This window comes from Oryctolagus cuniculus, chromosome 1, assembly GCF_051225735.1.
Source record: "Oryctolagus cuniculus isolate XC-2025 breed Fujian yellow rabbit chromosome 1, ASM5122573v1, whole genome shotgun sequence".
Taxonomy (NCBI): domain Eukaryota; kingdom Metazoa; phylum Chordata; class Mammalia; order Lagomorpha; family Leporidae; genus Oryctolagus; species Oryctolagus cuniculus.
In genome coordinates, this window is record NC_142867.1 from 181,170,000 (window position 1) to 181,193,573 (window position 23,574).

The following is a 23,574-nucleotide window of genomic DNA, read 5'->3' on the forward strand; positions in this document are numbered from 1 at the left end:
TAGGCACAAGCCATATTTGCTGGTCCATTTGGCTATTGATAGAATTTTGTGTTGTTTCTTAATTTTTGCTTATGAGTAACACTGATATGAACCTTAGAGTACAAAGTTTTGTTTTCTATATATGTTCTTTCTCTTAGGTGAATATTTGGTAGTAAAATTCATGGTTCTTTAGATAACTTTTTAATTTTATAGGAAGCTTACAGAATATCTCTATATTCTTAAACATTTTGTTGAAGTTCAGTATACATACCAGGAAATGCATTCAGATAAATGAAGATTTTTGGTCATCTAATCACAGAGCCAACACTCAAATTAAGAACAAAGCTTTACTAGTACCCCCCAAATCCCGACTATCCCCCCTTTCCATTTCCTTTTTTTAACATGTTAAGTAAGAGTGTGTTGTCATTAATTTTGTATGATTCAGTAAAGCTGAATGATATGGAAATCCATACAATTTTTATATTCGCTCTATTAATCACAACTAAGGGAAAAATAGGAAATTTGTCTTTTGGGTCTGGCTTATTTTACTTAGTATAGTGTTCTCCAGCTGTATCCATGTTGTTGCAAATATCAGGATTTCATTTATGGCTGAGTAATAATCCATCATGTATGTATACCAACCACCTTTTCTTTATCCAGTCATCAGTTGATGGGCACCTAGGTTGATTCCATCTTAGCTATTGTGAATTGAGCTGCTATGATAATGAGAGTGTAGGTGACTCTACCATATGCCACTTTCATTTCTTTTGGATGTATTCCTGGAGTGGGATAGATGTGTAGATCTATTTTTAAATTTTCTGAGGAATATCTATATTGTGTTCCATAATGGTTGTACCAGTTTGCATTCCCATCAACAATGTGTCAGTTAACTTTTATTCCTCATCCTTGCCAGCATTTGTTGCTTTTCACATTTTTGGGTGATAACCATTATAACTGGTATGAGGTGAAAGACCTCATTGCAGTTTTTGCATTTCTCCTGTAAATTCTCAGCTAGTAAAACTGAGCATTTTTTCATGTGTTTGTTGGCCATTTATATTTCATCTTTTGAAAAATGCTTGTTTGTGTCCTTTTCCCATTTCTTAATTGGATTGTTTATTTTGTTGTTGAGTTTCTTGAGCTCCTTATATATTCTGGATAGTAATCCTTTATTGGATGCATAGTTTGCAAATATTTAGTTCCATTTTGTCAAGCCTCTTTATTTAGTTTTTTTTTTTTTTTCTGTGTGGATGCTTTTTAGCTCGATGTAATCCCATTTGTCTTTCTTGCTTTTTTTTTCTGTGCTTCTGAGGGTTTATCCAAGAAGTATTTGCATAGGCCAATATTGTACAGCATTCCCCCTATATTTTTCTCTATTAATTTGATGATTTCAAGTCTTAGATTTAGATACTTGATCCATTGTAAATTGCTTTTTGTGTAGGATGTAAGGTAGTGGTCTTGCTTCAAACTTTTCCATGTGGAAATTCAATTTGCCTGACTCCATTTGTTGAAGAGACTGTTATTTCTTTGGGGAGTGATTTTAGCTAGTTTGTCAAAGATTAGTTGGCTGTAGATGTGTGGATTAATTTTTGGGGTGTCTATTCTGCTCCATTGGTCTATATGTCTGTTTTTGTGCCAGTACCAGGTTGTTTTAATTTGCTCTGTACTTGTCTTGAAATCTGGAATTGTGATGCTTCTGGCTTTATTTTTTATTCTTTAAGATTGCTTTGACTATTTAGGGTATTACGTGTTTTCATATGATTTTTAGAATTCTTTTTTCAGGTCTGTGAAAAATGTACTTGGGTTTTTGATAGGGGTTTCATTGAATCTGTAAAACTGTTTTTGGTAGTGTGGGCATTCTGATGATAATTATTCTGATCCATGAATGTTACATGGAAGGTTGTTGCAATTTTTTGTGTCTTCTGTTTCTTTCATGAAGGTTTTGTCATTTTCACTGTAGACATCTTTCTCATCCTTGGTTAAATTTATCCCAAAGTATTTACTTTTTGTAGCTATTGTGAATGAAGCTGATCTTGGAAATTCTTTGTCAGCGAGAACATTGTTGATGTGTAAGAATTCTATTGATTTTTGTGTGTTGATTTTATAACCTGCACCTTTGCCCATTTCTTTTCTTAGTTCTAGTAGTCTTTTTTTAAAATAATTATTTTATTTATTTGAAAGGCCGATTTATAGACAAAGAGAAGGAGAGACAGAGAGAGAAATATATATCTTCCATCTTCTGGTTCACTCCCCAAATGGCTACAACATCTGGGGCTGGATCAGGCCAAAGTCAGGAGCCAGGAGCTTCATCCAGGTCTCTCACGTGGATGCATGGGCTGAAGAACTTGGGCCATTCTCCAGTGCTTTCCCAGGGGCATTAGCTGGGAGTTGGATTGGAAATGGAGCAACTGGGACTGGAACATGCACCTATATGGAATGATGGTGTTGCAGGTGACAGTGTGCAACCCATTACATCACAGTGCTGGCCCCTGTAATAGTCTCTTAGTTGGGTCTTTTGGTTCCCCTATATTAAAGATCATGTCATCTGCAAACAGGATAATTTAACTTCCTCCTTTACAATTTGTATCCCTTTGAATTTTTTCCTTGTCTAATGGTGTTGGCTAAAACTTCTAGAGTTATACTGAATAATAGTGGTTTGAGTGGGTTTCCTTGTTTGGTTCTGGATCTTAGTGGAAATGCTTCTGGCTTTTCCCCATTCAATACAATGCTGGCGGTAGGTTTCTCATATATTGCCTTGATTATATCGCGGTATGTCCCTTCTTATCCCAATTTGCTTAAGGTTTTTATCATGAAAGAATGTTGTGTCTTATCAAATGCTTTCTCTGCATCTATTGAGATAATCATATGGTTTGCATCCTTCATTTTTTTATGTTATGTATCACATTTAATCATTTATATAGATTGACCCATCCCTGCAACCCTGGGATAAATCCCACTTGAACTGGGTGAATCATCTTTTGGATATGTTACTAGATTTGATTTGCTAGTATTTGCATCTATGTCTATCAGGGATATTGGTCTCTAATATTCTTTTTTTCATTGTATCTTTTTTAGATTTTGGAATTAAGGTAATATTGGCATTATAGATTGAGTTTGGAAGAGTTACCTCCCTTTCAATTGTTTTAGTAGTTTAAGGAAAACTAGGATTAGTTCTTCCTTAAAATTTAGTAAAGTTTACAGAGAAAACATTCAGTTCTGGGCTCTTCTTTTTTGCAAAATTATTATTGATCCAATCTGTCTTGTATATTGATTCAATCTGGTTGATGTCTTCCTGTCTCAATTTTGGTAAATTATGTATGTCCAGAAATATATTCATTTCTTCTACATTTTCCAGTTTGTGGTAATTTAGCTGTTTGTAATAATTCCTAATGACTCTGTATTTCTGTAATATCATGTAATCATCTTTGATTTTATTAATTTGGGTCTTCTTCCATATATTTTGTTTGTTAACTATGGCCAATGGTTGGCAGAGCCAAGATGGCAGAATAGTGAGGGTGCGCACCGATAGTCCGGGAAAATTTAGTTTAATAAAAGGGGAGTTACGGTAGCCTCAGAAAAAAAGAACCAGGAAAATATTGCAGAGGAAACTCTTCTGGATCGAGTGGCTGTGAATCAGAGGACCTACTGGGAGAACAAGGTCGCCCACCACGCGGAAGCCGAGCCGCGGGAGCCGTGGGTGCCGCAGGAGCCGCAGGGTCTGCGCACCAGTGAAGGAAGGGGAGTGCATGTCACACAGACACCAGCGGGGAGAGTTGGGACATCCAGGGCTCCGAGTCCACACATCGGCGCTGGAAGGGGAGGTGAGCTCAATAACCCGAGACATTGGCGGGGAAATGGGGGTCAGAATCTAGAGGGGGGCCGGAAAGTGCAGCAGACTCACTACCGGAAAGAAGGAAAAAAAAAAGCTTTGGGGTTTCTCTCTCCCCCAACCTTTCAAAGGTTGCAAGGCTGCAAGGCTTGAAGAATTCGCAAGAGACAAAGAGCAGGCCCCCTCTCTGGATTTACATATCAACAGGGGAGAGCTAAGGAACTGAGTCACTACAATTCAGTAGCCTAGGCAACCCAGTGGGAGTCCAGAGGAGCCTACACAGACTCTTTGGGTAGAAGCCAGAGACTGGAAGCTAAATACCATCAATTCTGCACAGCCATGCCGTGCGGTATTACTTACCCCCTGAATAAATAAATAAAATAAATAAATAAATAAATAAATAGAGAGAAATTTACCACGCATAACCTGAGCGTGTCACCTTTGCACACTGGTAACCAGGAAGAACCAAGCAGAGCCCTCAGGCCGCACCCATCTCAAGCCTCCAAGGCTCCTCCAACAGCAGGCAGTCCACTTAACATGGACATAGTATAAAAAAAAAAATTAAAAAAAAAGCACACTGACGAAAGAAGAATTAACTATGCCAAGCAACAAACACAGAAATCGAGGGAACAAGATCAACGATGACACTATGATGCCTCCAAATAAACAAAACACCCCAAACCAAGATTATGAAGATGATGAGATAGAAGAAATGCAAGATACGGATTTCAAAAAATTTATGATAAGAACATTTAGAAGTTTTCAAAAGCAAATCCTTAAACTACAGAAATCCTTATTGGACAGGATTGAAAATCTCTCTCGTGAAAATGAAATTTTAAGGAAGAATCAAAATGAAACGCAGAAACTAGTAGAACAGGAAAGTGTGATAGTGAAGAGAAATCAAAATGAAATGAAGAGCTCAATAGATCAAATGACAAACACATTAGAAAGCCTTAAAAACAGAATGGGTGAAGCAGAAGAGAGAATATCAGACTTAGAAGATAGAGCACAGGAAAACATACAGTCAAACCAAAGAAAAGAAGAGGAAATTAGAAATCTAAAAAATATTGTTGGGAATCTACAGGATACTATTAAAAAAAAACAACATTCGAGTTCTAGGAGTTCCTGAAGGCATGGAGAGAGAGAAAGGATTAGAAGGCCTTCTTAGTGAGATACTAGCAGAGAACTTTCCAGGTTTGGAGAAGGACAGAGACATCCTAGTACAGGAAGCTCATAGAACCCCCAATAAACATGACCAAAAGAGATCCTCACCACGACACGTGGTAATTAAACTTACCACAGTGAAACATAAAGAAAAGATCCTAAAATGTGCAAGAGAGAAACGTCAGATTACTCTCAGAGGATCTCCAATCAGACTCACAGCAAACTTCTCATCAGAAATACTACATGCTAGGAGGGAATGGCGAGACATAGCACAGGTGCTCTGAGAGAAAAATTGCCAGCCCAGAATATTATATCCTGCCAAGTTCTCATTTGTGAATGAAGGTGAAATAAAGACCTTTCATAGCAAACAGAAATTGAAAGACTTTGTGGCCACTCGTCCGGCCCTGCAAAAGATACTTAAAGATGTGCTACACTCAGAAACACAGAAACACGGCCATCAATATGAAAGAAGGGAAAGGAAGAACACCTACCAGTAAAAGATCATGGGAAGCTCAAAGCATATACTAGAAAATATCTCCGGAAAAATGGCAGGACAAAGTCACTACGTATCAATAGTCACATTAAACATTAATGGTCTGAATTCTTCAGTTAAAAGACACCGTTTGGCTGATTGGCTCAAAGAACACAACCCAACTATTTGTTGCCTACAAGAAACACATCTCTCTAACAAAGAGGCATGCAGACTGAAAGTGAAAGGTTGGAAAAAGATATTCCATGCCAACAGAAACCAAAAAAAAAAAAAGCAGGTGTAGCCAAATTAGAATCATACCATGCAGCTTCTCAGACCACAGTGGAATGAAGCTGGAAATGAGCAACTCAGGAAACCCCAGAAAGTATGCAAACACATGGAGACTGAACAACATGATCCTGAATGAACACTGGGTCATTCAAGAAATCAAAAGAGAAATCAAAAACTTTCTGGAAGTAAATGAAGACAACAACACAACATATCAAAACTTATGGGATACAGCAAAAGCAGTATTGAGAGGCAAATTTATAGCAATAGGTGCCTATATCAAGAAATTGGAAAGGTACCAATTAAATGAGCTTTCAGTGCATCTCAAGGACCTAGAAAAACTGCAGCAAACCAAACCCAAATCTAGTAGGAGAAGAGAAATAATTAAAATCAGAGAAGAAATTAACAGGATTGAATCCAAAAAAACACTACAAAAAATCAGCCAAGCGAGAAGCTGGTTTTTTGAAAAAATAAACAAAATTGACACCCCATTGGCCCAACTAACTAAAAAAAGAAAAGACCCAAATCAATAAAATCAGAGATGAAAAAGGAAACGTAACAACAGACACCACAGAAATAAAAAGAATCATCAGAAATTACTACAAGGACCTGTATGCCAGCAAACAGGAAAATCTATCAGAAATGGATAGATTCCTGGACACATGCAATCTACCAAAATTGAACCATGAAGACATAGAAAACCTAAATAGACCCATAACTGAAACAGAAATTGAAACAGTAATAAAGGCCCTCCCAACAAAGAAAAGCCCAGGACCAGATGGATTCACTGCTGAATTCTACCAGACATTTAAAGAAGAACTAATCCCATTTCTTCTCAAACTATTCAGAACAATCGAAAAAGAGGGAATCCTCCCAAATTCTTTCTATGAAGCCAGCATCACCTTAACCCCTAAGCCAGAGAAAGATGCAGCACTGAAAGAGAATTACAGACCAATATCCCTGATGAACATAGACGCAGAAATCCTCAATAAAATTCTGGCCAATAGAGTACAACAACACATCAGGAAAATCATCCACCCAGACCACGTGGGATTCGTTCCTGGTATGCAGGGATGGTTCAACATTCGCAAATCAATCAATGTGATTCACCACATTAACAGACTGCAAAAGAAAAACCATATGATTATCTCAATTGATGCAGAGAAAGCATTCGATAAAATTCAACACCCTTTCATCATGAAAACTCTAAGCAAATTGGGTATAGAAAGAACATTCCTCAATATAATCAAAGCAATATATAAAAAACCCACAGCCAGCATCCTATTGAATGGGGAAAAGTTGGAAGCATTTCCACTGAGATCTGGCACCAGGCAGGGATGCCCACTCTCACCACTGCTATTTAACATAGTTCTGGAAGTTTTAGCCAGAGCCATCAGACAAGAAAAAAAAATCAAAGGAATACAAATCAAGAAGGAAGAAGTCAAACTATCCCTCTTTGCAGACGATATGATTCTTTACTTAGAGGATCCAAAGAACTCTACTAAGAGACTATTGGAACTCACAGAGGAGTTTGGCAAAGTGGCAGGATATAAAATCAATGCACAAAAATCAACAGCCTTTGTATACACAAGCAATGCCATGGCTGAGAAAGAACTGCTAAGATCAATCCCATTCACAATAGCTACAAAAACAATCAAATACCTTGGAATAAACTTAACCAAGGACGTTAAAGATCTCTACGATGAGAATTACAAAATCTTAAAGAAAGAAATAGAAGAGGATACCAAAAAATGGAAAAATCTTCCATGCTCATGGATTGGAAGAATCAACATCATCAAAATGTCCATTCTCCCAAAAGCAATTTATAGATTCAATGCAATCCCAATCAAGATACCAAAGACATTCTTCGCAGATCTAGAAAAAATGATGCTGAAATTCATATGGAGGCACAAGAGACCTCGAATAGCTAAAGCAATCTTGTATAACAAAAACAAAGCCAGAGGCATCACAATACCAGATTTCAGGACATACTACAGGGCAGTTGTAATCAAAACAGCATGGTGTTGGTACAGAAACAGATGGATAGACCAATGGAACAGAATAGAAACACCAGAAATCAACCCAAACATCTACAGCCAACTTATATTTGATCAAGGATCTGAAACCAATTCTTAGAGCAAGGACAGTCTATTCAATAAATGGTGCTGGGAAAACTGGATTCCCACGTGCAGAAGCATGAAGCAAGACCCCTACCTTACACCTTACACAAAAATCCACTCAACGTGGATTGAAGACCTAAATCTACGTCCTGACACCATCAAGTTATTAGAGAACATTGGAGAAACCCTTCAAGGTATTGGCACAGGCAAAGAATTTCTGGAAAAGACCCGGGAGGCACAGGCAGTCAAAGCCAAAATCAACTATTGGGATTGCATCAAATTGAGAAGTTTCTGTACTGCAAAAGAAACAGGAGAGTGAAGAGACAACCGACAGAATGGGAAAAAATATTTGCAAACTATGCAACAGATAAAGGGTTAATAACCAGAATCTACAAAGAGATCAAGAAACTCCACAAAAACAAAACCAACAACCCACTTAAGAGATGGGCCAAGGACCTCAATAGACATTTTTCAAAAGAGGAAATCCAAATGGCCAACAGGCACGTGAAAAAATGTTCAAGATCACTAGCCATCAGGGAAATGCAAATCAAAACCACAATGAGGTTTCACCTCACCCCGGTTAGAATGGCTCACATACAGAAATCTACCAACAACAGATGCTGGCGAGGATGTGGGGAAAAAGGGACACTAACCCACTGTTGGTGGGAATGCAAACTGGTCAAGCCACTATGGAAGTCAGTCTGGAGATTCCTCAGAAACCTGAAGATAACCCTACCGTTCGACCCAGCCATCCCACTCCTTGGAATTTACCCAAAGGAGTTTAAATTGGCAAACAAAAAAGCGGTCTGCACCCTAATGTTTATCGCAGCACAATTCACAATAGCCAAGACCTGGAACCAACCTAAATGCCCATCAACGGTAGGCTGGATAAAGAAATTATGGGATATGTACTCTTTAGAATACTATACCACAGTAAGAAACAACGAAATCCAGTCATTTGCAACAAAATGGAGGAATCTGGAACACATCATGCTGAGTGAAGTAAGCCAGTCCCAAAGGGAAAAATACCATATGTTCTCCCTGATCGGTGACAACTGACTGAACACCAAAAAGGAAACCTCCTGAAGTGAAATGGACACTATGAGAAACGGTGACTTGATCAGCATAGCCCTGACTGTTAATGCACAACTTAATACATTATCCCTCTTAGTAGTTTTTTTTTTTTGTCTGTTCTACTTAATATGACTGGTTTAATTCTGTAATTAATACACAGTTATTCTTAAGTGTTGAAATTTAACTGAAATGTGATCCCTGTTAAACATAAGAGTGGGAATAAGAGAGGGAAGAGATGTATAATTTGGGACATGCTCAAGCTGACCTGCCCCAAATGGTAGAGTTAGAAACATACCAGGGGATTCCAATTCAATCCCATCAAGGTGGCATGTACGAATGCCATCTCACTATTCCAAGTGATCAATTTCAGTTCACAATTGATCATAATGAAAGGACTAAGAGTCAAAGGGAGCACATAAACAAGTCTAGTACCTGCTAACACTAACCGATAGAATAAATAAAGGGGAGAGTGATCCAACATGGGAAGCGAGATACTCAGCAGACTCATAGAATGGCAGATGTCCTAAATAGCACTCTGGCCTCAGAATCAGCCCTAAAGGCATCCGGATCTGGCTGAAAAGCCCATGAGAGTATTTCAGGCATGGAAAGCCAAGACACTCTGGCAAAAAGATCTCTGTGAGTGAGATCTCAGTGGAAAAAATAGGTCTTCAAAGAAGGAGGTACCTTTCTCTGAAGGGAGGAGAGAACCTCCACTTTGACTATGACCTTGTCTAAACAAGATAAGAGTCGGAGAACTCAAGGGGCTTCCATAGCCTTGGAAACTCATGACTGGAGCATAGGGGGATTGCTGATGCCATAGACAGGAGTGTCAATTGGTAAAGTCAACAACAGGAGTCACTGTGCACTTACTCCTCATGTAGGATCTCTGTCCTTAATGTGCTGTGCATTGAGATTTAATGCTATAACGAGTACTCAAACAGTATATTTCACTTTGTGTTTCTATGGGGGTGCAAACTGTTGAAATCTTTACTTAATGCATACTAAACTGATCTTCTGTAAAAAAAAAAAAAAAAAAAAAAAAAAAAAAAAAAAAAAAAAAAAAAGGCCGGCGCTGCGGCTCACTAGGCTAATCCTCCGCCTAGCGGCGCTGGCACACCAGGTTCTAGTCCCCGTCGGGGCGCCAGATTCTGTCCCGGTGGCCCCTCTTCCAGGCCAGCTCTCTGCTGTGGCCCGGGAGTGCAGTGGAGGATGGCCCAGGTGCTTGGGCCCTGCACCCCATGGGAGACCAGGAAAAGCACCTGGCTCCTGGCTCCTGCCATCGGATCAACGCGATGAGCCGGCCGCAGCGCGCCAGCCGTGGCGGCCATTGGAGGGTGAACCAACGGCAAAGGAAGACCTTTCTCTCTGTCTCTCTCTCACTGTCCACTCTGCCTGTCAAAAAATTAAAAAAAAAAAAAAAAAACTATGGCCAATGGTTATTCAGTTTTATTTTTTTTATTTTTTTTTTATTTTTTATTTTTATTTTTTGGCAGGCAGAATGGACAGTGAGAGAGAGAGACAGAGAGAGAAAGGTCTTCCTTTTGCCGTTGGTTCACCCTCCAATGGCCGCCGCTGCAGCCGGCGCACCACGCTGATCCGATGGCAGGAGCCAGGAGCCAGGTGCTTTTCCTGGTCTCCCATGGGGTGCAGGGCCCAAGCACCTGGGCCATCCTCCACTGCACTCCCTGGCCATAGCAGAGAGCTGGCCTGGAAGAGGGGCAACCGGGACAGAATCCGGCGCCCCAACCAGGACTAGAACCCGGTGTGCTGGCGCCGCAAGGTGGAGGATTAGCCTATTGAGCCACGGCGCCAGCCTTCAGTTTTATTTTTTTCAGAAAACTGGCTCTTTATTTCACTGATCTTTTATATAGATTTTTTGATGTGTATTTTGTTTGTTCTTTAATTTTTATTTCTTCTACTAGTTTTGGATTCAGTTTGTTATTATTTTTCTAGGTTATTGATTTCATTGATAGATAATTTATTTAATACCTTTTTAATTTTTGATGTGGGCACTTAAGCTATAAGCTTTACTCTTAGCACTATTTTTGCCGCATCCTGTACATTTTGATATGTTGTGTTTTATTTTTCATTTGTTTTAAGGAACTTTTTCATTTCCTTTTGGTTCCTTCTATGACCCACTGCTCATTCAAGAGCATGCTGTTCAGTTTCCATGAGTTTCGATATTTTCTAGAGTTTCTTTTGTTATTAATTTTCAGCTTCATTCCATTGTGGTCAGAAAAGATACATGATATGATTTCAATTTTGTGGGATTTGTTGACACTTGTTTTAAGGCCCAGTATGAGGTCTATCCTAGAGAATGCTCCATGCACTGTTGGAAAGAACGTATCTTCTGCAACTCTGAGATGAAATATTGTATAGATGTTTTTAAGTCCTCTTGGTCTGCAGTGTAGATTGTCTCTGTTGCTTTATGGATTTTATTTTTGGTTCATCTGTCCATTGATGAAAGTGGAGTGTTGAAGATTGCCATTATTATTATATAAAAGCTTATGCTTCCCCTTAGGTCCATTAATATTGGAAAACTGGGTGCTCAAGTATTGTATGCATATTCATTTCCTATAGTCACATCTTCTCATAATGATTAATTACTCATTGATCATTATGTAATGGCCTTCTTTGTCTCTTTTATTAGTTTTTATATTATAGTCTATTTTGGCTGATGTCAGGATAGCAACTCCTTTTCATTTTTTATTTTCATTTGAATATAATTTATTTTTATTGTTTCATTTTCACTGTGTATATCTTTATTGCAGAAGTGTGTTGCTCATATGCAGCATGTAGATGGGTCTTTTTTTTTTTTTATCCGTTTAGCCTGTCTGAATCTTTTAATTTGAGAATTTAGTTCATTTACATTTATGTAATGACTGCGTACTGTTATTTTCTCATAAATATTCCTATTGTCCCATCATTTGTTTTGAATCTCATTTTTTCTTTTGCTAGGAGGTTTTCTGCCATCACATGCTTTCATAATTCAATTGTCTTTCTTTGTTTTTGTGTGAGTGCATTACATCCTTAAGTATCATTTGTAAGGCTGGTTGAGTGGTGACACATTCTTTTAACTTTTGCTTATCTTGGAAGGTATTTACTTCAACATCATTTATGAATGAAAGTTTCATTGTATTAAGTATTCTGGCTTCACAGTGTTTTTTCTCTTGGTACCTTGACTATATCTCCCCATTCTCTTCTAGCATGTAGATTTCTATGGAGAAATCTATCAATCTGATGGGAGTTCCTTTAAAGGTGATCTGGCATTTCTTTCTTAAAAATTTTAGGATATTCTCTTAATGTTTTACTTTTTAAAAATTGACTATGATATGTTGAGGTGAAGATCATTCCTGATCATGCCTATTTGGGGAAATTTTCTGCAGTTATTCCACTGAATAAATTTTTTAAACATTTCTTTTTTTCCATACCTTCAGGAACTCTTAAGACACATATAATAGGTTGCTTGATGGTATCCCATAGATCGCTAATACTGTATTCAACCTTTCTAAAATTTTCTTCTTTTTTAAAGATTTATTTTATTTATTTATTTGAAAGTCAGAGTTACACAGAGGAGAGACAGAGAGAGAGAGAGAGAGAGAGAGAGAGAGAGGCTTTTTTCTTTTTGTCTGAGATATTTCAAAGGACCTGTTTCTAGATTTGATAATCTTTCTTCTATCACCATGCCTGTTGTTGAGGCCTTCCATTGTGTTTTTAATTTGACTTATTGAATACTTCTTTTCAAATATTTCTGTGTATTTTTATTCAATATCTCTAGCTCTTTACTGAATTTTCATCCATGTCATAACTTCCTAATTTCATTTATTTATCTGTGTTTTTGAGTAATCTTATGATCATTCTTTTGAATTCTTTTTCAGGAATTTTATCAATGTCTCCTTCTCCACATTCCCATATTAAAGAAATATTGTGTTCCTTCTTTATTTGTGTTTTTTTTTATGTTTCTACATTATTTTTCACACTTCTAGGGGTATTTCTTTTTACTATCACCTCTTAGAGGGTGGATGTTTTTCTTTTTGATTGATTAATTGAAAGCTTTATGCCTTGAAAATGTGCCTCTGGGTCTTGGCAGAGAACCTAAGGCTTACACTTTAGTTCTAGGGGTGTGTGCTGATGTGGGCCAGGGAGCTCTTGATGCCATTTGTGGGCGGGGAAAGGTTTTAGGGTAACATCCTAATTGGGCCTATTGGAGCGTCTCTGGGAACAGTCAGGTGGGGGAGGAGATGTTGGCAGTATATATTATGTTCACAGTGTGTGTCAGGGGGAATCAGCTGGTTCATAGCCTAAAGTGAGCTCACAGAGCCCATACACTTCACCCATCCAGGGACCTGTAAAGTACAGAGCACTGATCAACTTCACAGTATGACCCTTGACCCCTCCATGAGATCTGTTCCCAGCATGCAGGGAACTCTGAGTCTCTGCAGTCAGACCAGGCAGGTATACAGGAACCCAGCTACTACCCAAGACTGAATCAGTTCCATGGCCTGTGCCCCAGAATCCCACAGTCACGGAGTACAGGAGTGTCTGCTCTCCACGTGCAAACTGCCCCATTTCCATGCTGCCAGCCTCCAGCAGTTGTGGAAGTTTCCACTGTTCCCAAGCTCAGGACACAGTTCAGCTATAGCTCTACCAAAGCAGGTTGAGTCTGGTGCTTTGGTGGGATGAGGGGAGGGAGGAAAATAGGCCTCACTTCTTAGAGCAAACACCCAGACCCCTTCTAGTTTCCCAGATCATATTCAAGATGAGTGAGGACCATGGAATTCTGTCTCAAAGCTGTCAGTGGCAGAGGACATGGCAACCTCCTCTCACCTTGTCCAGGGGAGACTTCACTTCCCAGAATGGAACCAGCTATGTAGATGTAGCAGTGCCTGGCAGTCTGACCTCTCTCCTCACTGCTCCATGGAGTCTCTGTTATGTTCTGTCCATATTCCACTGAAAATTTCTCTCAATAAGCCCCCAGGAATGTGGTCTTTCCTTTGTTTTTCTGGTATCTTTCTGTGACTAAGGTCAGACTTCTCAATTCTCATTCTTCAGCTATCCTGGATCTGTCCAGGATATATTTTGAAGTGATAATAACATTTTGTACACATACCAAAAATGGATTATTGGTTGCTTGATAATACTTTGGCATTTTGGTTTATCTTTAAAATTGTAGTCATCTAATGGGTGTGTAGTGGTATCTAATTATAGTTTTAGTTGACATTTTCCTAATAATGGTGAGTATGTTTACACATGAGTATATTGCCATTCATATATCTTTTTGTGAGTCTCACAGGTATTTTTATTTAAATTTTGTCTTATAGTACTAAATTGTAAGAGTTCTTTGTATATTCTAGATACAAGCACTTCATCAGATATATTTGTCCAATTAATTTATTTCCTTTTTTGTTTGCATTAATGGCATTAAAAATACAAATGGAAAAAGATGCCCTTTGCTCCAAGCAAAATGTGCAAATGGGTGCCCCATTGGGATAAAGAGATTTCTACTTTAGGTGATTTCTGGGATCTGTCATCCATTAGTGAACTGTCTGAGGGCCATATACTGGACCAGTTGCAGTGGGACTCATGTTCCCATGTAAGTGGGAGTAGGGGTGAGTCTGACCATCCAGGTACATGGTGGCTAAGGACTAATCCTGGGATCAACAGTCTGAACATACCTTCAACCTGAAGTGGACATGCACAACCACTAGGGTGTTGAAGGTCTAAGAAGATAGCAGTTTTGTCTAATAAGATATAAGTACTTGGCTCATTAGGGATGGTATGTTCTTTGGAGAGGAATAGATCAGAGAAGAGTAGAAGAACAATCAAGGTAGTGACATCATGATGTCAAGAGGAGTTGTGACTTCCTATCAAATAAAGTCAGATGAAGTTCCTTGAAGAAAGAAGTTGAGAATATAGTTTTTAAATTGAGAGGGAAAGAGATGTCTTGTTCTAGAAGGAAAATATAGGAGAAACTCCTTTAAGACCATACTATAGAGTAATTGGGTGCAAGAGTAGGCAGACTGTCCGTGAGCTTCATTCATGACTTTTGGGAGTAAGGATGAGCATCCCCTGAGTCCTGTCTGAACAGTAGGAACAGACCTCTGACAGGTTCACAGGTGTACTTTATGCATGATCACCCTCCAGTGGAGAAACCATCCAAAACCTAGACAGGTAGATCTACGGAAAGAAACCTCAGTGCTCTACTTCTGTTGGGATTGCCAGAAGGATTTGCTGGGATCTGGTCCAGACAGGTTCAAGAAGTTTCTTGTCCTGTGGGAGAATTTTAAGGTATAATCAGTCCTCAGGCACCAGTTTGGGGTGTATATGGCTGAAGAATGTGGAATCATGTCTTGTGCTATGTCGGTTTCGATAGCTATGTGTGGCCTCTATACTTTGTTCTAGGGATTGGACATACTGTACCAGATAGTGGTTTTGGGGTTCCACTATATCCTTGAGCTATTTGTGGTAGAAATGCTTAAGAACAACCCTAGTAGTGGGTTTTTGGGTATAGAGGTGCCTGAAACAGTGCCCCCTTGGTATGGGGCCTGATTCTGTTAATTTGGTAGACTATGCTGTCACCAGCCTTGACAGCCAACCTTCTCCTTCACGTAGCTGCTGTCGTCTGTGAAGCGAACAGCCCCAGAGTCGGTGGGGGGCATAGGGTATTTAGGCAGGAGTGTTCAAGAGAGGTTTCTGAGTTTAAATCTGGCAATAAAGTGGCAAGGTTGAGGGTTTTTCTAGTTTGATATTCAGCTCAGTGGTTTGTAAGAGAAGAGTGTAGTACTTGTTAATTCTTCTATCTGAGTCCCAGGGAAAAGTCTTGGGGTTTAAGATGTTGGTTACCTGGTGGAGTGTTTACATAGTCATTCCTTGACCCAGAGTCAGCTCTGAAGCCTCTTTTACTAAAAGGGCAGTGGATGCCAATGCTCGAAGGCAGGGGGGCCACCCTAACCTCCGCAGTCGAGGTCTGTGGATAAGCATACAACTGGACACTGAGACGTTCCCAGAGCTTGAGTCAAGATTCTGAGGACAATGCCCTTTCTTTCATGAACACACAAATAAAGAGGTCCCCTCCTGTCTGACAAGGCTAAAGTGGTGGCTGTGGAAAGAGACTGGGGGACAGCTTTGAGAGCTGTTTCCGTTTCTGGGCTCCATTCTAAGGAATTTTCTTTGGCTACTTGTAAAGCTGCATGGAGGGGTTGGACTATAAGCCCACAATGGGGTATCCAAGTCCTGCACAAGCCTGGCACGCCTGGGAAGGAGTACAGTTGGGCTTCACACTGGTGGTGTGAGTGGTGAAAGAGTTCCCCAGAGCAGAGTGAGCAGGGTTAGATTTATTGAATTCACTGCGGTGGAGCAACAGGCAGGCTGGGCAGCCAGAGGTTGATGGATGCTGGGCAAAGACTAACCTCTGGGGCAGACGTCCTAGGGACTTTCCCACCACCAGCTACCCTCCTGACCTCTTCAATGTCTGATTAAATTCACCAGTGAAATCATTTATACATGGAATTGCTTTCAAAATTCTTTGATTATAAATTGTGTTGTTTGGTATACAGAAGGCTTTTTAAGAAGATTTTTAAAATATATTTTCTCTCTTTTTTCTTGGTTAGGATCTTGCTAGGATTCATCAAGTTTATTAATGTTTTTCAAATAATCCACTTTTTCTACTCTTTATTATTTCTTTCTTCTGTTGGTTTTAATTTACTCTCCAAATTTGTCTTTTAACTCTTGAAGTAGAATCTTACAAATGAGTATGGGAGACATTCATATTTTTTCTAATACAAATATTTAAGGAAATATTTTTCCTAAGTAGGGTTTTAGCTATGTCTCAAAAGTCATGGTATTTTTTCATTTATCTCCATTTTGAAATATTTTCAAGTTTCCCTTGTGAATTCTTCTTTGATCCATGTTAGAAATTTGTTTTTTCCAGACATTTCCTAGACACCTTACTTTTATTGATTTCTAATTTAATTGTTGTGATAAAAGAATGTATTAAGACTCATCTTTAAGACAGCATATTATACATCTTTGTGGACTTTCAAGAGTAAACCTCATAGTCTTTTAGTGCATCTTTATGTTCTAGCCCTTAGCCAAAATTCTTGGGGCTCCTGTATCCATCTCTACTGCCCTTCCAATTCTGAACACCTTCTCTGTGTCTGTATCTGCTCTCCTGCCCTCCACATTCCATCCAATTCACCTACTTCATACTCTGAACCGTCCATTATAACTGTAGAACCACAGTGCTCTGCTGAGAGTACAATCCATGAGCCACAATAGGGACTTGAAAATTGTCCATATACAAAGAACCAGATTACATCCAGGGCTCATTTTGTGAATTTTCCTCTGTTGATTAATATCTGAAGATAGTTGCCTTATATATTTTTTAAAGGATTTTATTTATTTATTTGAGAGGTAGAGGTAGAGCTACAGAGAAGGAGAGGGAGAGACAGAGAGAAAGGTCTTCCTAAATGGCTGCCATGGCAGGAGATGGACCAATCCGAAGCCAGGAGTCAGGAGCTTCCTGCTTGCAGTTAGGGACTTATGGAGATATCCTGACAATTGTTTTGTACATGTTGTTGTGAGATTTATCCCCCACCCTTCAATCTGGATGTACTGACTCTTTAAGACCACTGTGGTTGCACAATCTTTCCAGAACTCCTACTTGTATTAAAAAAAATAGAATCTGATTTAAGTCAACTATAGATAAATACATTGAAAACTGTTTCCTGAAAATTTTGAAAGGCATCTGCCTCGGGTAGTATATACTCATTAAAATACTTGCTATTCATAGCCCTGACTGCTAATGGACAACTTAATACATTATCCCTCATAGTATTTTTTTGTCTGTTCTACTTAATATGACTGGTTTAATTCTGTAATTATCACACAGTTATTCTTAAGTGTTGAAAATTAACTGAAATGTGATCCCTGTTAAACATAAAAGTGGGAATAAGAGAGGGAAGAGATGTATAATTTGGGGCATGCTCGGGCTGACTTGCCCCAATTGGTAGAGTTGGAAACATACCAGGGGATTCCAATTCAATCCCATCAAGGTGGCATGTGCCAATGCCATCTCACTATTCCAAGTGATCAATTTCAGTTCACAATTGATCATAATGAAAGGACTAAGAGTCAAAGGGAGCACATAAACAAGTCTAGTATCTGCTAACACTAACCGATAGAATAAATAAATGGGAGAGTGATCCAACATGGGAAGTGAGATACTCAGCAGACTCATAGAATGGCGGATGTCCTAAATAGCACTCTGGCCTCAGAATCAGCCCTAAAGGCACTCGGATCTGGCTGAAAAGCCCATGAGAGTATTTCAGGCATGGAAAGCCAAGACACTCTGGCAAAAAGATCTCTGTGAGTGAGATCCCAGTGGAAAGAACAGGTCTTCAAAGAGGGAGGTGCCTTTCTCTGAAGGGAGGAGAGAACCTCCACTTTGACTATGACCTTGTCTAAACAAGATAAGAGTCGGAGAACTCAGAGGGCTTCCATAGCCTTGGAAACTCATGACTGGAGCATAGGGAGATTATTGATGCCATAAACAGGAGTGTCAATTTGTAAAGTCAACAACAGGAGTCACTGTGCACTTACTCCTCATGTAGGATCTCTGTCCTTAATGTGCTGTACACTGAGGCTTAATGCTATAACGAGTACTCAAACAGTATATTTCACTTTGTGTTTCTATGGGGGTGCAAACGATTGAAATCTTTACTTAATGTACACTAAACTGATCTTCTGTAAAAAAAAAAAAAAAAAGAAAAGAAATTATCAATTCCCAACTTGACTCTCACTGGGATTAAACATGACAATAGGTCTGATCTGATTTCATCATCATTTTAAAAAAATCATCTATTATTTTTCACTTTATGTTTCTGTGGGGCAACAAACTGTTGAAATCCTTACTTAAGGTATACTAAGCTGATCTTCTGTATATTAAGATAATCGAAAATGAATCTTGATGTGAATGGAAGGGGAGAGGGAGTGGGAAAGGGGAGGGTTGTGGGTGGGAGGGACGGTATGGGGGGGAAAGCCATTGTAACCCATGAGTCGTACTTTGGAAATTTATATTCATTAAATAAAAGATAAAAAAAAAAGAACTGAAAAAAAAATAAACTGATAAGAACAGATACTACACTTGATCTTAGCCAAAAGGCCGAGAAGCGATGAAAAAAAAAATAAATAAAATACTTGCTATTGACCACTTAGGCTTCTGTTTTTCTCTGGCATAGGTACCGTGTGGGAGGATCACTCTGAACTTGGATGGGAAATAGATGGTAAGGGCAGAAGCTAAAAGTTTAAGAGATGGCAGACATGGGGCAAGGTGTAGAGTTATTAATGTAGTAGAGAATAGGGACATGTGAATAAGGTGATTGTAGGCATCAGCCTAGAAACTTTATCCAGACTATCATGTGATGAATGGCAGTTAAAGGAATCTGTGCTTAATTTTGTAGGTAAAGGGATCCTTGGGAAGTTTTCAAATAATAGTTTGTATGATCAAAGCTAGAAGATGACTCCATATGGAGGGTGAGTGAAAAAGGAAAAAGTCAAGAGATGAAGAGCCCAGTTATGACACCTTTGGATTAGATTATGACAAAATTGATTATTTCTGTTGAAATTTAAATTGAGACCTCAATCTCAGTATTTTCCTTATATGAATGTATGTCTGTCACTTACGAGCGTGTTGTCTGGAAAGTAGACTTTTTAGGAAGAATTTTTTTTTCTGAATATTCCTGGACCATTTCGTAATAAGCAGAGATGCCAGAATTTTCCAGGGTAAAGAGATCTTTAATGAAATGTAACAAATTAGATTATGAAAGGTCAGGAAAATACCTTTTTTTTCCATTGGAAATTAAAAACATCTGGGCTTTTCATTGTAAATATTTTATGTGCTTAGGACTAGGCTGATGATTTTAGGGACAATTTGCAGTAAAACAGATGACCCATTAGGCTCATTACATGTTTCATATATATTTAAAATCTAGGTTGAATATTTATAACTGTTCTTTCAAGAGATGATATTTACACATGATTTCTATGATTTCAGAACATGGTTTTATTTTAAAAATAATCTAAAGAAAGTAATACAGTTCGATATTTTTCTCTTTATCCTCAGGCCAGAACTCTGAATATCCAAAAAATAGATATAAAACAGTCTCAGATTCCCATAGCAAGAAGGCATTACAGGATTATGTTATCTGCTTGGTAAATAATTTTAAAGTACAAGAACTGCATATTTTAGGCTTACCAACTATAAAGATCTGTCATTGTAGGTTTATAATGACTTACAATGTTGTAACAGCAATGTTCTAATAACCTACGATGTCTGCTAAAACTTCAATGTTGTATGTGATGTGAGCAATTTTTTGAAACAAAATTCAAATTATTCAACATTCCATGAAATCACATTTAATATTTTAAAAGATGAAAGTAGGCATTAGATACATGCTTGGCCAGTATTTGTGAATATGTGCACTGTGGAATACTAGTCCCATTGGTAGTTCTACAAATAAGAGCTTCTAAGGGCATGGTTGAGATATACATATGTCTTACTATATTGCAGACTCTAGTGCAAAACTAGTTTGACTTTTTGCAACTCAGAATTTCTCATACTTATTTGACCATCTGCAAATGTGTGTATATATATATATGTATATAAACATATTAATGAATATATATACAATAAATAGGTATATTTGTATACAATATATAATATATGTACAATAAATATTAACATCCTAAGAAACTGTTGTTCTTTAGAATATCCATTGTGAAACTAATTGATCAATCTCTTTATTTTGTGGAATGCTGAGGCCTAAGGAGCTTTATTAGCACTCTTTAGGTCACATATCTGAGCTGTTGAAGGAGCTGTGAGCAGTATCTTCCAATTTCTAGGCCTCTTCTATTTTCCGGGGTTTGCATGTGACCTACCCTTAGCAGTGTCATGTAACTAACATTTTCAATTCTAATTACTATAAACTTCCTTTCAGCAATAAATATTGATGCAAACTCTGAGCTGAGCAACTGTGTCAATCCAAAAGCCTTTGACTTGGGTCCATAATGATGAGCCTTGAAGACGTGTGAGTCTCCATGTGTCCATTTTAGTTGTTTCCTAATCTGGCTGCTTCCATTCATCACATGTATTCCTGTAACCTGCAGAGAGCTGAAGTCAGGGAACTGGGCTACCACTTTAAGGACTGAAATTCACACTCCGAATGTTCCATTTGCAAATCAACCATACCCTCTGTTTTCATTATCCTCCCTGAGCCCATTGGTCCTGTAATCACTTACATAATGTTTCAAAGTGAGAGTGGACAGGAGTAGCATATGAGAAATTAGACCGGAAAGGGTGTGTTAGGGTTTACCTAGCAACTATGCCCCTAAAATATTTATTTGGGAGAAAGAAGTCAAGGTTTTATGTTTAAATAATCAAACTCTAAGAATAACCTATGGGAGAAAGTAAAAAGAGAGAAGTTAATGCTTGGAGTCAGAAACTGAATTCTCAACTTTCCCCCTTATTAGGTGTGTCGCTTGTACGAAACACACTCCCTCACTTTGGTTACCTCACCTGTAAACTGAGGGAAACGGATGACATATTTTCTGAGGTTCCTTCTGGCTGCAACTGTCTGTGGGTCTATGATCTGCTAGTGTTAATTAGCCATGAGCGAATCATGAAGGCTAATCAAGACTTGGCCGTCCTTGTTTAGACTGACAGCATTGGAAAGGAATGGCTTGGAAAGAGAAAGAAAAGCCAAATCTCCGTGACTTCTCAGACTCTTGCCCAACCAGTGACCAGCTCATGTTTTAACTGCCTTTCAGTGAAAACATTTTATTTTTATTTATTATTTTATTTAACATTGCAAACTTGAAATCACCTTATTGTTTCTAACAGAGTATTTCTAAACCCCTTATTTTATTAGATACCATCTCCTTAATTTTTGGAGTGTCCTGCTTACTTACAAAGAAAAATATGGTACTTGAAAGACTATTACTGTTGTGGAGAAATCATACAGCAACAAGAGAGCAGAAAGGAAACGTGCCTCACAAGGAGTGCTTTGCAGACCTTACTCATGATGCTTAGTAAAATAAAGGACACTGCTGTTTCCATGGGGAAGATGTTGTAGAAAGATACAACCTTGTTAGAATGTATATAGAGACATTATTTGTTGAGTTAACAACATCTACTATGTAGGCTTTTTGGCCTTTGGACAGCCATACTGACAAATTTGTCAAATAACATTTTCTAGAAAGTAGAGCAAAAACAAAACAAAACAAAACAAAAATAATAAAAAAAGAAAAGAAGAAAAATGAATCCCTGGCTCTATGCAGCATGTCAGTTTGTAAAAATTAGGAAAGTTCAGCAAACAAATCGGCTTCAGGTCAGGTTTAGTTAGAGAAGCTGGAAGCTCAGTTCTGTTAAGAGACTATTCAACAACATTGGTCGTGAAGATGCTTAGTGTATTCTCTGCACAGATGTTCCTTATCTTTGAACTCCTAGGCTGATTCTCATCACCTCTGTTCTATTCTTCCCTGTGAGCTGTTTGCACCTCTGGTTCAAAACTGTCCAATCTATCCCTGGGAATCCAGGGATTAGAGGGATGCACTTGAAGGAAAGTGGAATTACACTGCTTAATGCAAGCATCCCACTTTGGCCCCCTCACTCTGCATCTTGTACTCAGCTTCTGAATGAAAGCAGCTAACTAGGGGGAGAGTGACTCTCATATGAATAGACATTTGTTTCCAGATACAATGCTAAACTGGATTGCTGGCCCATGCTGTTTTGCATCAGCAGACGCTTTAAGAATGCAATGAAAACATCTTATAAAGTGAAAACCTATCATTTGTAAAGCTGCAAAGAGAGAGCTTTGTTTGCCCACACAGCATTTCTCAATGGAACCCTGAGGCCATGGGTTTTCAGAACAAGTTTCAACTCTGCTTAGCACACACTTATTGTGCTAGGGAGAAAAGGCCCAAATAAGCAGGGCCTACTATTGTGAATCTTGTAAAGACCGCAAGAGTTTAAGATCTCTGTCTGTCTTGCTTTAAACTAGAGCCAATTCACAATTACCTGTGATCAAAATGACAGAGTGTAGACAAATTAAAATGGAATCCACATAATCTCTTCTTGACATTGAAAATGCCACTCTTACCTTCACTTATTTAGTTATTTCCAACAGAGCAGCTAACAAGTGGCAACAATTACACATTGAAGTTTCATGTTTTGATGAGGTTCTAGCCAACATGCAAAATGGTCTGTTTAGATGATAAGAATGGGTTTGGATTTCTAATCCTTTTTAAATCAAATCGACTACATATTGCCACAGCCATATTTTAGAAGGGGGCATTTTCACAATGAACTGACTGTTCCAACATTAAAAGTTTCTTTGTTAGCTAACAAGAATAGATGGAAGAGTACATAGATTTGGACTTTTGTATACAACTTCTTCCATCCACTTTGGGAATAGTATTTAGTACTTATTTGTTGCTGGTTCTTGCCCCCTATTCTTTGGTTGTTCTGTCTTTTATGAGCCCTGTACCTGAGTGGTCTTGCTTATCTGCAGCATTCTGTGTCCTTCCTAGGGAGGTGGGGAGGCTGGATGTTTCTAAGTCACTCTTGGGATCTGCAGATAGCAATGATCCTTTTACAG

At 38.6% G+C, this 23,574-nt stretch overlaps 1 protein-coding gene and 1 pseudogene across 3 annotated transcripts in view; one reads left to right on the forward strand and one right to left on the reverse strand.

Moving 5' to 3' along the window:
- ADAMTSL1 (ADAMTS like 1) overlaps window positions 1-23,574 on the forward strand; it is a 1,088,032-nt gene that overhangs the window by 214,783 nt on the left and 849,675 nt on the right. The window lies entirely within an intron of this gene.
- LOC149128780 (U2 spliceosomal RNA) lies at window positions 18,928-19,094 on the reverse strand (annotated as a pseudogene).